At 39.2% G+C, this 16,531-nt stretch overlaps 1 protein-coding gene and 1 long non-coding RNA gene across 9 annotated transcripts in view; one reads left to right on the forward strand and one right to left on the reverse strand.

Moving 5' to 3' along the window:
- Positions 1 to 16,531, reverse strand: part of CALD1 (caldesmon 1) — a 233,865-nt gene that overhangs the window by 132,296 nt on the left and 85,038 nt on the right. The window lies entirely within an intron of this gene.
- On the forward strand, positions 1,333 to 7,842 carry LOC116274662. The gene is made up of 3 exons (XR_004183422.1): positions 1,333 to 1,495; positions 3,453 to 3,629; positions 7,677 to 7,842. It is a non-coding gene; the product is annotated as an uncharacterized LOC116274662 (long non-coding RNA).

Genomic DNA, 16,531 nt, shown 5'->3' on the forward strand with positions numbered 1-16,531 from the left:
GCTGCCCTGGCTCAGAAGCAGTTGCCAAAGGTCTCTGCAGGGAAAGCTGAGTCTAGACCGGAGGTAGTAAGGAAGGAAAAGGCCCAAGATGAAGGACGACGGAAAGGGAGCTGGGCCCTGTTAGGCAAATGAGCCTGTCTTCCTCCCCGAGTCCCCATTGCAGCCAGTGGCAAACAGCCAGGGACTAGTTATTGCTCCTTTGATTTAACCATCTCCTCAGGCATGGGGAGAAATGAGTTTTATATGAAAACATTTACTATGGGAGAACCAAGGTGTAATAAAAAGAAAGAAGTAATTTCTTCTCTCTTGATCAGATTTCTAGTCCTCTAAGTATAGTGATTTTCTTAGAACCCTCAGGAAAAGTCATTTAGTAGCATGAACCTCTAGCAAAAGTCATTTAGTAGCATGAACAACTGTAACTAGCACCTTTCTAGTTAAACATTTCTAAAAACATTGCTAGCACATATTTACAGGAGACGGTTAGTATCCTAATTTAAAATCTCTATTGCAAGTATTCTCAGAAAGATGGCAGGCCGGGCACGGTGGCTCACGCCTATAATCCCAGCACTTTGGGAGGCTGAGGCGGGTGGATCACAAGGTCAGGAGATCGAGACCATCCTGTGAATGGTGAAACCCCATCTCTACTAAAAATCCAAAAAAGTAGCCGGGTGTGGTGGCGCATGCCTGTAGTCCCAGCTACTCGGGGCTGAGGCAGGAGAATGGCATGAACCCGGGAGGCGGAGCTTGCAATGAGCTGAGGTTGCGCCACTGCACTCCACCCTGGGTGACAGAGTGAGACTCTGTCTCAAAAACAAAACAAAACGAAAAAACAAAAACAAACAAAAAAAAGATGGCATTTTCCAAATGGGTACTAAGAGGCTGGTGGTGGGGGAAGAGGAGAGGATGTTATGATAACTTATTTCAACAGAGAATCATTGCAAAGGTTAAATTAGGGATCCTTTACAAAAATAAATAATTGTAAATAACTAACAAGAAGACCCAGATTTTCATTAATTTAAAATTTTATCTTACATGGTTGAATTAGGGTCTCTGATTTCAACATTACCATTTTTATAAAACAATTCCTCAGTGACTTTTTCATAATATGATTTGCTTTCATTATGGAAATAATAATAACAACTATTGTTTGTTAAGTATTTTTCAGTGATAGGTCTTGTGCTAAACACATTGCACACATTATTTCATTTGATTACTGTAACAACCTTGTAAAATACATATTCTTATCTTAGGATAAGCACTGAGAAGTTCCTTGGCTGAAGTCATTTGCCCGAATTCACCCCGCTAGTGGTGAGGCCAGTATTCAAAGCCAGGGCCTGACCCACCGTGCTGGGTGTATCTGGTGGATACAGGAGCACATTCGTTTGTTCACTGAGTGAGTCCTCTGCTCCAGGACACAGCACACAGTGATGTACAAGGGCTCTGCTTCCATGGAGCTTATATTCTGCTGGAGTTCAGACAACACACATTTCTGATGGTGAGCAAATAAAAAACAGCAGGATGTAAAGAGGTCCACTGAGGGTCCCTGGAGGTTGGTTGGTGAGGGATAGTCTCTCTGAACAGGAGACATCTAGGCTAAAAACACATTTCTAGGAAGAAGCCCCCAATGTAAAGATCTGAGGGAAGCATGTTCCAGGCAGAGCCCTTGAGAAGCCTGATGTGAGGCTTTTATGAGATGGCTGTGTGCTCTGGGATCATGAAACTCTTCCAAGTTACTCAGTCCATGTGAGATTCAGGCTCATATGTCTGTTCGTAGAGTACACAATGCTGAAAGATGTGCTGGACAGAGGGTCTTACCAAAAAACGATCCCCACAGGGCTGCCCCTGCTGGAAAGCATGAGGATCTGTCCCTGCCCAGAGATGAAAGTGCCAAAGAAGCACATGGTCACCTTTTTATCCAGTGCCCAGAGGGATGGAGGTTCCCCACTCCCTTTTTTGCTTGGTAGACTTCAAGAGAGCTGTGTTCTACAGGCTTGCACGAGCTCCTTTCATACATTACAGGATAAGGCAGATCATTTCTTAATAACAGACAGAAAAATGAAAAGCTACAGGACATAATCCTTAAAATGGGAAAGGAATGGCAAGTAGCTATTTCAATCATAGTTGGCAGGAAGTCACATAATTTGTGGGGATGGAAATTAAAATAAAATATTTAAAAATAGATTGATAGGTTTTAGTCAGAATGAGTAATAATGAAACATTATTAATTGTCTCTGCTTTGCATTTATAGTTAAACACGGGAGCTAGGAGTATGTTAGAAGAAAAGAAATATATGATCTTAGGGAATTTGGGTCATTTAAATAAATACTAACAAGTGAATTGCCCTTGAAAAAGTCATTTAACCACTCAATTCCTTCATCTGTAACATGAAGCATTTGGAATAGATTTGCAACAGTACTTCGATTCAGCTGATTTATTTCTACCATCTTTCCATGAAAAAAAAATTTATTGTGTATGTGAATGACCTTGATATCATTTTGAATAAAACAAGTTCAACCAAGTTTCCCCTTTTCAGCATCTAACAGGGTGCTCAGAGAAGAGTATTACTTTTCAAGTCCACCTACCCCTACTCCTTCTCCATTATTTCTAAGAGATGACTGCATTTTATAACTCTAAGAGAAATGATAATATATTACATAATAATATCTATAATTTATTGAATGCCTACTATTTGCAAGGTACTTGATGTCTGTTCTTTCATTTAATCTTCATGAGAAAACTGAAACTAGTTGTTTTTTATTATCCCCACTTGGAAGTAAGATTCATTGTCACATGGTTAATAAATGACCAAGTTAGAATTAAAACCCAGGTTTATTTTATTCCAAAGCTCCTTCCATAACTGGATACATGGAGCAGCCATAGCTGCCAACATTGACATTTTCTTTTACCTTTTTGAGTTCTATAGAACATTTTTCTTTAAATGTTTTGGAGGAGATTGTTGATGAGTTTGTGGAATGTAGCTAGACCGACATAGGTATCTGCCTAAAAGGAATACCTTGTGGCAGTCTAGTGCTTTCATTGAGAACAACTAGAAACTCTGGATAATATTCCACAAAACCAAAATTAATTTTGAGGCATCCCAGAACTGCTGTGGTAACCAGGATTTGAGGGGCCAACATCTTAGAGAGAAGGAAGGCCTGGAAAAGTAATCTCACATTCAGTGATTTCCCCCTCAAGGAATTTGGTGTACTTAAGATACAAAGGACAAGAAGATACAAGAGAGAAACTAAGTAGAACATTTCTGAGAAGCAGAGCAGAGTCTTAGCAGTCTTGTGGAGCTGAGTAGAAAACAACTTTAAGTGCAAGAGGGAAGGACCATTCTGGGGTGACAGAGCTGTGCTATATCTAATTCATGGTGATTGTTATTTAACTATATGCACTTGTCAAAACTTGCAGAACTGTACACTGAAAAGAGTAAATTTTACTGTATGCAGATTACACTGTGATAAACGGTCTTGGATACAACCTTAGTTAGGACCCTTGGAGAATTCAGCCACGGAGAGGGAGCAAACCACAGGTTGAAGGAGTCATGCAAAATGGAAGAGGAGTTGTAGGTCAGCTCAGCCCCGTTTCACTGAAGAGAACTTTCCCGACTCCATCGAAACCAGAAGGTAAGACAATCCCTATCTGTAGGAAAGTAACATCATCCCACACCTAAATGAATATCTATATGGAAAAAGGAAAATCAAAACTTGACCTCTATTTAGCATCATTCCCTCAAATTCTTTCAGATTGATTGTAGATCTAAATGTGAAAACTTACACATTTGGACTTTCAGAAAAAAAAAAAATCTCCATGATTTTGGGATAGGCAAAGATTTTGTAAACAGGACATAAAAATAAAAAACTTGTGTTACATTAAAACTAAAAACCATAAAAAGAGTGACGATGAAAGCCATAGATTGAGAAAATAATATTAGCAATATGGATGACAAAGAACTTGTATCCGGAATATATAAACAATTTCCACACATCAAAAAGAAAAAGATGGATGATCTAGTAGAGAAATAAGTAATGATTTCAACAGGCATTTCACAAAAGAAGATATTTAAAATTGCCAACAACTAAAAAATAAATTAGCCAGGTGTGGTGGTGCATGCCTGTAGTCTCAGCTACCTGGGAAGCTGAGGTGGGAGGATCTCTTGAGCCAGGGAGGTCAAGGCCACAGTATGCCATGATCATGACAGTGCACTCCAGCCTGGGGACAGAGAGAGACCTTGTCTCAAAACAAAAACAAAAACAAAAAGACAAAAAGGTCAACAAGCATATGAAAAAGTGCTGAATCTCATTAATCATTAGAAAAATTCAAATTGAAACTTATGATGAACTAAAGCTACATGCCACTAGAGTAGCTAAAATTTAAAAGACATAAATCAAAATGTTAGTGAGCAACTGAAATGCTCATGCACTGCTGTGGGAATATAAATTGGCAAAATCACTTGGGAAAAAGATTTGGCAGCACGTGCTAAAGCTGAATATTTGTATACCCTGTGACCCAGAGATCTTACTCATAGGCATATATACAACAAAAATCCATGCATATATTCACCAGAAGACATGAACTTGAACGTTCATAGCAGTACTATTAGTAATAGCCACGAAATGGAAATAACCTCAATGTCTATCAACAGCAAAATGGATAAATCGTGGGAGGTAAACAATGAAACCCTATATAGCAATTAGAATGATCTAAGTGTTGCTCAGGCAATCAATCTCAGAATCATAATGTAAACAACACAACAAAAAATTACTGTATGATTTCATTAATATAAAAACCAAAGCCCAGACAAAATTAATATTTCATGTTAGAAATCAGAATAATGGTTATCATGAGGTAGTGGCTGGGTGGGGGAAGGCATGACTCTGAAGGAACATTTGGGGGGCTTTTGAGTACAAGTAGTATTCTGTTTTGTGATTTGGATGCTGACTACTCAGTTGCGTTCATTCTGTGAAAGTGCATCATTCTGTACAATTATAAATTGTGCACTTCTCTATATGTCACACATCATTAAAAAGATTATTTTTAGAACATGTGAATAGAAAAAGATGAAGCTTTAGTCTGGAAAGATGACAACTCAAGGGAATTTATGAGCTCAAAATATATAAAATCATGAAGGTTCACTATCTCTGGTCATATATTGTACCAGTAAGAAAATAAAATAGTAAAAAGAAAGACAAACAATGAGAGAAAACAATAAGATAATACAAATCAATGTACTCTGCAGGGGGAGAATTGTAGTTGGGAAGGCTGGGATCAATTTGGTCAGTTATTTCTAAATTAAAAGTCAACACTGGATTATTTACCAATGACTTAGTGAACTTTCCATATATATTTTTTGGCTTACCATATCTTAGAAGGGAAATATTGAATGTTTTTGCAAGTGGCCCATACCAAGGCAATCCAAATACAGGGACTACTTATCATCTTAAGAATGCCATGAAATTTCACCATCCATCCAACCCCTTGCTTAGTATCCACTGTTTCTCCTCCTCACTTTTAACCACCCACCTTCCCCAAATTATTTCTTGTAGCTCTTTTGTGCATCAAGCCCTTGAACAATGTTGCCTCTTTATTTCTTAAAATTGTATGTTTCCATTTCAGATTTTGCCTATGTATCTTGAACAAATTCATTTACAGTATGCTTGTATTTTAGTGTATAGGTTTATGTCTGTATGAGACTCTCTTGATTTTTATGGGATATGTTTTCTGTGTTATTAAGGACTTATGCATATGGAAATGTATAGAGATATTTGTATAAATGAGTAGATAAGAGGGACGAGATGTATTAATATCATAATATGTTAGGAATTTAGCTACCAAACAGGCTAAAGTGGGAAATTAAGGAAATTGTTCTTATAATTAAAGAAAAAGTCAATTATTCAGTGAAAGTCAGAATTCTTGTGGCATTCTGTAGCAAACAGATTTATTGGATTGCAGACAAAGCTTTAAATCATTCAGTTGGATTGAAAATAGATCTTTCCCATTAAAACAGCATGGAGTTGTAAGACTGACTATGGGGTCACATAGAACTCTACACTTAATAACCTAAGAGAAACTCTTTTCAAAAGATACCTAACAGGTATCAGCTACTTCAATTTTAAAATGAGGATAGTAATAACTACCTTGAAGGATTTTTTCCTTCTTCCATTGTACTTGGTTAATGCCTCTATGGTAGCATTGCATGAGTATGGGCTTCCCAATGGTAAGGGCATGGTCTTATCAATCACTCCATACCAAGCATTTAGCATGTTCTCTGGCATATATCATATGCTTCATAAAAGTCTGTTATTGGCCGGGTGCACTGGCTCATGCCTATAATCCTAGCACTTTGGGAGGCCAAGGCGGGCAGATCACAAGGTCAGGAGTTTGAGACCAGTCTGGTCAACACAGTGAAACCCCGTCTCTACTTAAAAAAAAAAAAAAAAAAAAAAAATTAGCCGGTGTGGTGGTGTGCTCCTGTAATCCCATCTACTCGGGTGGCTGAGGCAGGAGAATCGTGTGAACCCGGGAGACAGAGGTTGCAGTGAGCGAAGATTGCACCATTGCACTCCAGCTTGGGAGACAGAGCGAGACTCAGTCTTAGAAAAAAGAAAAGAACGAAAGAAAAAAGTCTGTTGTTGAGTGATGATTGAGATAACACATAAAGTGCCTAGTATTGAACCTAGCATATTGTTGACCCTTCATGAATATTATCAGCTCCTTTCTCTGCCTTCTTCTTTGTTATCCTGCATCTAGAAAGTAGAATGACTCAGGCCGGGCGCGGTGGCTCAAGCCTGTAATCCCAGCACTTTGGGAGGCCGAGGCGGGTGGATCACGAGGTCAGGAGATAGAGACCATCCTGGCTAACATGGTGAAACCCTGTCTCTACTAAAAATACAAAAAACTAGCCGGGCGTGGTGGCGGGCGCCTGTAGTCCCAGCTACTCGGAGGCTGAGGCAGGAGAATGGCATGAACCTGGGAGGCGGAGCTTGCAGTGAGCCGAGATCGCCCCACTGCACTCCAGCCTGGGTGACACAGCGCGAGACTCCGTCTCAAAAAAAAAAAAAAAAAAAAAAAAAGAAAGTAGAATGACTCAATTCTTAGCTTATTTCTATACCATCAGGTCCAAGACTAGGAAGCTACCCAGGGAAATTTTGCTGAGTTCTTAAAATTTTATGGAGTGCAAAGGATATAGCTTAGATGTATGTTCTCAGAGGAGCCAATTTTGTAAAACTATGAAAAAAAAAAAAAACACCAGATCTTATCCTGTTCTATAATAGTGCAAAAGATGGGCTTTGATATCTTAAAATGGTGCCTAATCACAGGTGCCTTTTCTCCTTTCTCTTGGACAATCATTTAATGAAGAGTAATCTGCGATGCTATTTGCATCATCCGAGATCTTTCCATTGTTAATAGAAGAATGAGGGTGGATTTTTACAGGCAAGATGATTTCTGATTGGAGAAGCATTGAGAATGTATCCATGAAGGTCAGATGTTTATTTTTAAGCTTCATGAAGAGTTCTGTACTTGTCTGAAGCAAATAGGAAAGAGAAAGTCATTTGTGGTCTTATGAAATTTCTGAACTTCTCATGGGAAAGCAGCTGACGTCAGTGTTTGATAAGTTTCCCGTGGCTACAGGCATAAGAGACACTGAGAAAAATGTATCTTTCTCTTCACAGAGTCATGGTGTACCTGAAGTTTAAACTGGGTATAACTACCAGTCATCACGAAAGACCTAGTGTAGATAATAAAAAGTCCAAAGTTTGTGGAAAGGCAGTGGCAGTTGTTTCTCTTGTCTTCATCATCGTAATCATCACCACTGCCACTACCACTGTCATCATTATCAATAAGCACTGACTGTTGTTTGTGAGGCATGATGTGAAGTCACCTAGGTTTCAGCAAGTGATAAGAAATGGTGCACTAAATTTTTATGTATATTAAATTTTCCAATGGATGCAGTCTTCCAGTTCTCTTCTTCTGCCTATGTGCCTGTGTGTGGCTTCCTAAATAAATAGAACTTATTGAAGAGAAGCAACTATGAAGATTAGAACCCTCATGGTTGAGGAGGCAAAGCTGAGGAAACAGTATGGACACCTGTGCAAGGGTAAGAGTCATATCATTTATCTTCTTTTTTTTTGAGATGAAGTCTCACTCTGTCACCAGGCCGGAGTGCAGTGGCATGATCTCAGCTCACCGATTCAACCTCTGCCTCCCAGGTTCAAGTGATTCTCCTGCTTCAGCTTCCTGAGTAGCTGGGATTACAGGCGCCCACCACCACACCTAGCTAATTTTTGTATTTTTAGTAGAGACGGGGTTTCACCATGTTGGCCAGGCTGGTCTCGAACTCCTAACTCAGGTGATCCACCCGACTCGGACTCCCAAATTTCTGGGATTACAGGTGTGAGCCACCTCGCCCAGCCTCATTTATCTGTTATCTGTAGAATTTAGCACAGCCTCCAGCATATAGGATAAATTTAATAATTTCCAGTTTGACAAAATTGAACCTCTTTAATTCTATTAGACTCAATTTTTGACAATCTCATCAATAAAGGTTGTACTTAGAAATTTTTGATATTCACAAAGAAGGAGTGTCTGAAGTCAATACCTTCTAGTTCAAGCTACACGTCATCAAAGCGATCAGATTATCTATTAAGCAGTTAAGTCAACTCTGAAAAATTTAGGCACACTTTATTGATGTAATAAATACATTTCATGTTCCTATTTCTAATATGTTCTTGTTTGTTTAAAGTATGCTTAAAACTTTTTCTAATGTTAGTTTTAACTACTGATTGAAACTTAACTACCTAAGGACAGGGCCATATATTTCCTTTATGGCCAATTGCTTAAGGTAAGCAAAAAACAAAGCAAAATAACACCCTAAGTGGAAATATCCTGTTCCTCCTTCCCACGTTCTAACCAACTGGCATTGCCCACCTCTCCTCTCTGCCACAGAGCTGTGTGGTAAGACCTAATCCAGAGCCTTTAGCTCAGTCAGTGGCAAGCATGAAACGCTGACAAAGAGAATCTGGGCAGCAGCAGGACACAGGGCTCAGGTCAGGATCTAGAATCACCTTGTCTACCGTTGCAACCAAAAGCAAAACCATCAGTATCTGTAGGCTTGAAAAAATTCACTAGATGTCATTCCTCAGCATTTTAAAGAAAGGCAGGCAGTACTTTATCTCTTTGCACATTCGACTGAAAGAGTAACTAGTGAAGGCTGCAAGCCCATAGATTAGATACAGAGGCCTTTGCACTAGAAAACTGGTAAAATATCACACTCACTCTGTCTGTTCATCATCACCCAGATATCCATCTGCTAATGTCTAGGAAGTTGTGGACATCGGCAAACACAGCAAAATAACAATGCACAGGGGACCATTTTGTGCACAGGGCCCTGGGAAGGGCCAGTGGAATTCCTCTGATCAGTCTCCTTTTGACTTTTTCCCATAGACCTTATTCCTGCACTGAAATGTCTGGAATGTTTGGTAGGGATGAAGTGGGTTGGTCACAGGGCAATTATGCTTCTATCATCAATCAGATCAGCCATTTGTGGGCTGATTTCCAAGTGCCTAGTGACATCACAAATGGGTTAAGAATACAAATACATGGCACTTTTACAGTAAACAGGGCTTTCATATCCCTATTCTTAAATGATTTTCATAGCAACCCTGGAGGTCAGTAAGACAAGTATTATTGGCAACATTTTATAAATAAGACCTAGAAAGGCCTAGAGAGGTTAAATGGTTTACCCAAGGCTTCTTAGCTAGTTATGGAAGGAGCTGAGTCCCCAAATCTGTTCTTTTTGTAGAACAGCATTCTGCCTGTGTTTGATTAGTTAACAACCGAGTTCATGAATCAGGAGCTGGTTATTTTTTATTTTAGGACAAATCAATCACTACATCTGCTTTTAGACATCGGAAGAATCTATTGCTTGATTTTTTTTTTTTTTTTTGAGACGGAGTCTCGCTCTGTCGCCCAGGCTGGAGTGCAGTGGCACCATCTCGGCTCACTGCAAGCTCCGCCTCCCGGGTTCACACCATTCTTCTGCCTCAGCCTCCTGAGCAGCTGGGACTACAGGCGCCTGCCACCACGCTCGGCTAACTGTTTGTATTTTTAGTAGAGCTGGGGTTTCACCATGTTATCCAGGATGGTCTCGATCTCCTGACCTCGTGATCCGCCCGTCTCGGCCTCCCAAAGTGCTGGGATTACAGGCGTGAGCCACGGCACCCAGTCTACTGCTTGATTTCTAACTGCTATCATGGGCTAAACAGTTTTCAAATAATTATCTCAAGAACTGATCCTTTGTGGCCCTTGCAATCTGGCCTGTCTTTGCAGTAATTACACAGCAGAGAAAGTATAACAAGTGATAAATACTTCAAGCAACCGTCCTCATCTCAAAGCATGTGAACATCAAAATAGATCTTCCGTCAGGTATGGTGACCCACCACAGCGGCTTTCTGTGTGGGGTTCTGATCGCAGTATTGTTGCTACTCCGATGTGACATCAGAAATGTGAGGTTTCACGTGATTTACTTTTTAAAATATTAGGAAGGATTCAAAGCTATCCATATAAACTCATTCAATTGGATTCTAGGCATCTTTCTCCAGTGGAAAAAAAGGGCCTATTTGTCTTCCTCTAAGTGGGTCTTTTCTGTGAATATCATTCCTCATATGGGGGAAAAGTTTGAGATTTTCTCTTCTACTATTCGTATCTCATGAGACAAAAAGTTAGGCCCACCTTGGGATTCTATTTCCAGTTATTAAATGGGAGTTGCTAAGGAGACAGCAGAGATGGAGACAGACAAGATCACTGCCCTCAGAGGACTATCACTCTAGTGGGCAAATAAATATTAAATTACTTATGTCATATTCATTTCTGTATCCCCAGTATCTAGCATAGCTCTGAGCACATAGCAGTTTCTCAATATATGTGGGTTAAGTGAATAAATGAGGTCTCCAGAAGCTCAATCTCCTTCACTTCTAAATCTTGATGAAAACATCATTCTCCAGTGCCCTTCTTCCCAGGGCTATGCTGAAAACTCATACAAGGTGGACAATGAGAATCTCACTGAAGAATAGTACTGATGTTTTTATTGGTAATACATTAGCTGGTTGATGGTAATGTGGACAGTATCAAACTTCAGTCTTATATGGCCACAAAATTCAACCCAAGCTGCTATCTTTTTTAAAATGTGGAATTTTAACCAGATGAAGGATGACATGCAGATACAGATGGGTTAAGGAAACCCATTTCCACATTGATAAAATATTTCATATTGAACATCCCATAATGTTTATCTCCAAAGGATAGTATTTTTATTTTTATTTTTTTTTTTTTTAATTTATTTATTATTATTATACTGTAAGTTGTAGGGTACATGTGCATAACGTGCAGGTTTGTTACATATGTATACTTGTGCCTTGTTGGTGTGCTGCACCCATCAACTCGTCATTTACATCAGGTATAACTCCCAATGCAATCCCTCCCCCCTCCCCCCTCCCCATGATAGGCCCCGGTGTGTGATGTTCCCCTTCCCGAGTCCAAGTGATCTCATTGTTCAGTTCCCACCTATGAGTGAGAACATGCGGTGTTTGGTTTTCTGTTCTTGTGATAGTTTGCTAAGAATGATGGATTCCAGCTGCATCCATGTCCCTACAAAGGACACAAACTCATCCTTTTTTATGGCTGCATAGTATTCCATGGTGTATATGTGCCACATTTTCTTAATCCAATCTGTCACTGATGGACATTTGGGTTGATTCCAAGTCTTTGCTATTGTGAATAGTGCTGCAATAAACATACGTGTGCATGTGTCTTTAGAGCAGCATACTTTATAATCCTTTGGGTATATACCCAGTAATGGGATGGCTGGGTCATATGGTACATCTAGTTCTAGATCCTTGAGGAATCGCCATACTGTTTTCCATAATGGTTGAACTAGTTTACAATCCCACCAACAGTGTAAAAGTGTTCCTATTTCTCCACATCCTCTCCAGCACCTGTTGTTTCCTGACTTTTTAATGATCGCCATTCTAACTGGTGTGAGATGGTATCTCATTGTGGTTTTGATTTGCATTTCTCTGATGGCCAGTGATGATGAGCATTTTTTCATGTGTTTGTTGGCTGTATGAATGTCTTCTTTTGAGAAATGTCTATTCATATCCTTTGCCCACTTTTTGATGGGGTTGTTTGTTTTTTTCTTGTAAATTTGTTTGAGTTCTTTGTAGGTTCTGGATATTAGCCCTTTGTCAGATGAGTAGATTGCAAAAATTTTCTCCCATTCTGTAGGTTGCCTGTTCACTCTGATGGTAGTTTCTTTTGCTGTGCAGAAGCTCTTTAGTTTAATGAGATCCCATTTGTCAATTTTGGCTTTTGCTGCCGTTGCTTTTGGTGTTTTAGACATGAAGTCTTTGCCCATGCCTATGTCCTGAATGGTACTACCTAGGTTTTCCTCTAGGATTTTTATGGTATTAGGTCTAACATTTAAGTCTCTAATCCATCTTGAATTAATTTTCGTATAAGGAGTAAGGAAAGGATCCAGTTTCAGCTTTCTACTTATGGCTAGCCAATTTTCCCAGCACCATTTATTAAATAGGGAATCCTTTCCCCATTTCTTGTTTCTCTCAGGTTTGTCAAAGATCAGATGGCTGTAGATGTGTGGTATTATTTCTGAGGACTCTGTTCTGTTCCATTGGTCTATATCTCTGTTTTGGTACCAGTACCATGCTGTTTTGGTTACTGTAGCCTTGTAGTATAGTTTGAAGTCAGGTAGCGTGATGCCTCCAGCTTTGTTCTTTTGACTTAGGATTGTCTTGGAGATGCGGGCTCTTTTTTGGTTCCATATGAACTTTAAAGCAGTTTTTTCCAATTCTGTGAAGAAACTCATTGGTAGCTTGATGGGGATGGCATTGAATCTATAAATTACCTTGGGCAGTATGGCCATTTTCATGATATTGATTCTTCCTATCCATGAGCATGGTATGTTCTTCCATTTGTTTGTGTCCTCTTTTATTTCACTGAGCAGTGGTTTGTAGTTCTCCTTGAAGAGGTCCTTTACATCCCTTGTAAGTTGGATTCCTAGGTATTTGATTCTCTTTGAAGCAATTGTGAATGGAAGTTCATTCATGATTTGGCTCTCTGTTTGTCTGTTACTGGTGTATAAGAATGCTTGTGATTTTTGCACATTAATTTTGTATCCTGAGACTTTGCTGAAGTTGCTTATCAGCTTAAGGAGATTTTGGGCTGAGACAATGGGGTTTTCTAAATATAGGATAGTATTTTTAAACATAGCAATGCTTCCATTCATATGCCAAAAAAATCCCCCCAAAACCAGAAGTTTCACTGGGTTCAACATTTATAGCTAAGTGAATTGAATTAAGTGAAAAAGATAAATTAATTCAATAAAAATTTTTGGCAGTTGCCACCAAATAACTGTTGGGGAGCTCTCAGTCTCTGTTGAAATGACAATTCTGGCATTATGCAGACACAATTATAGGCTAAATAGAGCTGATAAGCTTAAGTATAAAACATGTCTTACAGCTTCATAAGGAAAAGTTCTAAAACATACTGTCCACAGACAAGACAATAATTCTTATATATACCTGGCACATAAAGAGGTGATTGTGACAAATTACTTTTAAAGGGTTAAAAAACAAATAACTGTGAATGACTTAAAATAACTAAGCTTACATACAAACGCCATTCCAGAACCTTGAGCAGAGCTATAACTACATTATGTGGAATACACTAGAAGAGCAAAGGAGGAAACAAAAAAAGGAAAAACCTTAAACTTAGCCAGAATTTAAATGATATTGAGGCTGCACAGATACTTAGGTTGTTTTGCGAGTGTATTTCTACCACTGTCTGTCTGTGTTCCTTCATTTCCTGATGTGGCTTAAAAGAAAAACCTCAGAGACGAAAATCAAAACTGCCCTTATTATGTTCTTAGGCTGTTTGAATCCAAACAAGAGAAATCCAAGAGTGTGGGAACTTGATCATAAGATCCATGAATGAGCAATCACATTTTCACACCACTTTATACCCCAGAGTATCTCAGGCAGGACTTCACAATGATTCATTGCTGGTTTTCAGGACTACTTTTATTTCTATTTCATTCTACTGAAAAAGGTCCCAAATTGTTACATGTAGTCAGTTATGAGCGGGGAGCAGGAGAGGGCTCTCCCACCACCCACTAGAAACGTCAGGTGATGTTTGGCAATTATCCCTTTGCCTCTCTAAAAGTGATAATTCACAGCAGCCAGAAAGATGGCTGATGGTCCATACCTGTTAATATTTAAAGTGTTAACTGAATGCAGACCTCAGAGAGAAACAGCTTCCTGGAAATGCATATTAGGAGACAAAAATGACGAAGTAAGATCTCCTGGGTACTCTCTACCGGAAGAAGGAAGAAAACCTCAGATGGGCATGTGTCTAACTCCCTAAAAACACTGCATGTGCGCATTTCTCAAGAGTAAGAAGGGCTCTGCGCATGCCCACCCTAAGGAAGATCATGGGGAAAAGGCGAGCTTATAAAAGTCCTGGGATCACGGTTAAACAGGACGCTTGACCTTCTCTCTTTAACACTCACGTGCCTGCTTGAATCTCTTCCAAGCGCACCTTTCTTTCCTGTTCTAAAGCTTTTTAAAATAAACTTCCACTCTTGCTCTGAAACTTGCCTCTTATCTCTTTTTCTGCTTTACATGCCCCTCCGTTGAATTTTTTCTTCTGAGGAGGCAAGGACTGAAAAGTTGCTGTGGACCCCTACGGATTCGCCGCTGGTGACTCGCAGATAACTCAGATCTCTTCCACTAACAAAATCATCAAATCTGTAGAAGTTATGCCATCTCTGAGTGCTATATTGATATACATTTTGTTATAGAAAGTATGCAAATATGCATTTTATTATAGAAAATGCAGAAATTATGCAGAAGCCGGGTGCGGTGGCTCATGCCTGTAATCGCAACACTTTGGGAGGCCGAGGCAGGTGGATCACAAGGTCAGGAGTTCAAGACCAGCCTGGCCAAGATGGTGAAACCCCTGTTTCTACTAAAAATACAAAAAAATTAGCCAGGCTTGGTGATGGGCACCTGTAATCCCAGCTACTCAGGAGGCTGAGGCAGAGAATTGCTTGAACCTAGGAGGCGGAGGTTGCAGTGAGCCGAGATCATGCCACTGCACTCCAGCCCGGGCAACAGAGCGAGACTCTGTCTCAAAAAGAAAGAAAGAAAGAAATTATGCAGAAAATAATTATAAAGTCTCTTTTTCATCCTTCCCACCATGAGATTACTTTAAAGTTTCAATATATTTCCTTCCAGTCTTTTTTTTCAACAAACATAAGATTTATTTTAAAAACAAATGTGATGTTATGCACTCAATTTTTTCACTTATTGTATTATATGTATTTTTTACACAATTTTTAAAACATGATTGATAACTTTACAGTTATATGTAATCATTCCCTTATCACTGGACATTGAGAGTATTTCAGGTTTGGGCTATTATAAGTAGTGCTGTGATGGACATTCTTGTACATAAATCTTGATCACTAAATATCACTTTGTTTTTGCATTACTAAGTAATGTAGAGCTTAGTACTCTACCAACAGCTCTCAGGGGAATCAAATTGATCACACTTTCTTTCTGTGAATTCTTCTTGTTTCCACATACACCACTGGAGAAGCTGGAATATTTGTAGTTGAGTTACAGAAAATAACAGGAAGACAAAACGGTAAAGACTTCTATTGTCATTATTCACTGCCAATATTATAGAAGCACCAAAAAATATATATATATATATTGCCTTTAAAGATCTGGTTTGAGATCATATCCTTCGCAGGGACATGGATGGAGTTGGTGGCCATTATCCTTAGCAAACTAACGCAGGAACAGAAAACTAAAGACTGCTTGTTCTCACTTATAAGTGGGAACTAAATGATGAGAACACATGGACACATAGAGGGAAACAACACACACTGGGGCCTATTGGAGGGTTGAGGGTGGGAGGGGAGAAAGGATTAGGAAAAACAACTAATGGGTACTAGGCTTAATACCTGGGTGATGAAATAATCTGTATAACAAACCCGCATGACACACATTTACCTGTGTAACAAACCTGCACATCCTGCACACGTACCCTTGAACTTAAAAAATTAAAGAAATTGAAGATCTAGTTTTTAAGATCGACTGATGCCTTGATAAATGAGATAATCCAAAGGTGTAGCAAATTAAATTATTAAAATCAATTGCATTATATGTGGACACACACAGAGGAAGGGTGAAGAGAGAATAAATTCTAGGAGTGAGATAACCCACATCATAGTAGAGCCTCTGGTGGTTTGAGAAAGTCTGTTAAGGAAATGTCAACAGTGGATTTAATGCTTAGGGTGCAAGCATTCTGAAGACGGGTGTTAAGCTTTATAATTTTGTTTCCTCTCTATAACTCACAAAAAGTTCCACCACTACTCTCCCCCGTTTTTTGTTTGTTTTTTTTTTCCCCTCAGCAAACAGGATAGAACTGAATACAGTCTTATGTTTCC

The sequence above is a fragment of the Papio anubis genome, chromosome 4 (assembly GCF_008728515.1).
Source record: "Papio anubis isolate 15944 chromosome 4, Panubis1.0, whole genome shotgun sequence".
Classification (NCBI taxonomy): domain Eukaryota; kingdom Metazoa; phylum Chordata; class Mammalia; order Primates; family Cercopithecidae; genus Papio; species Papio anubis.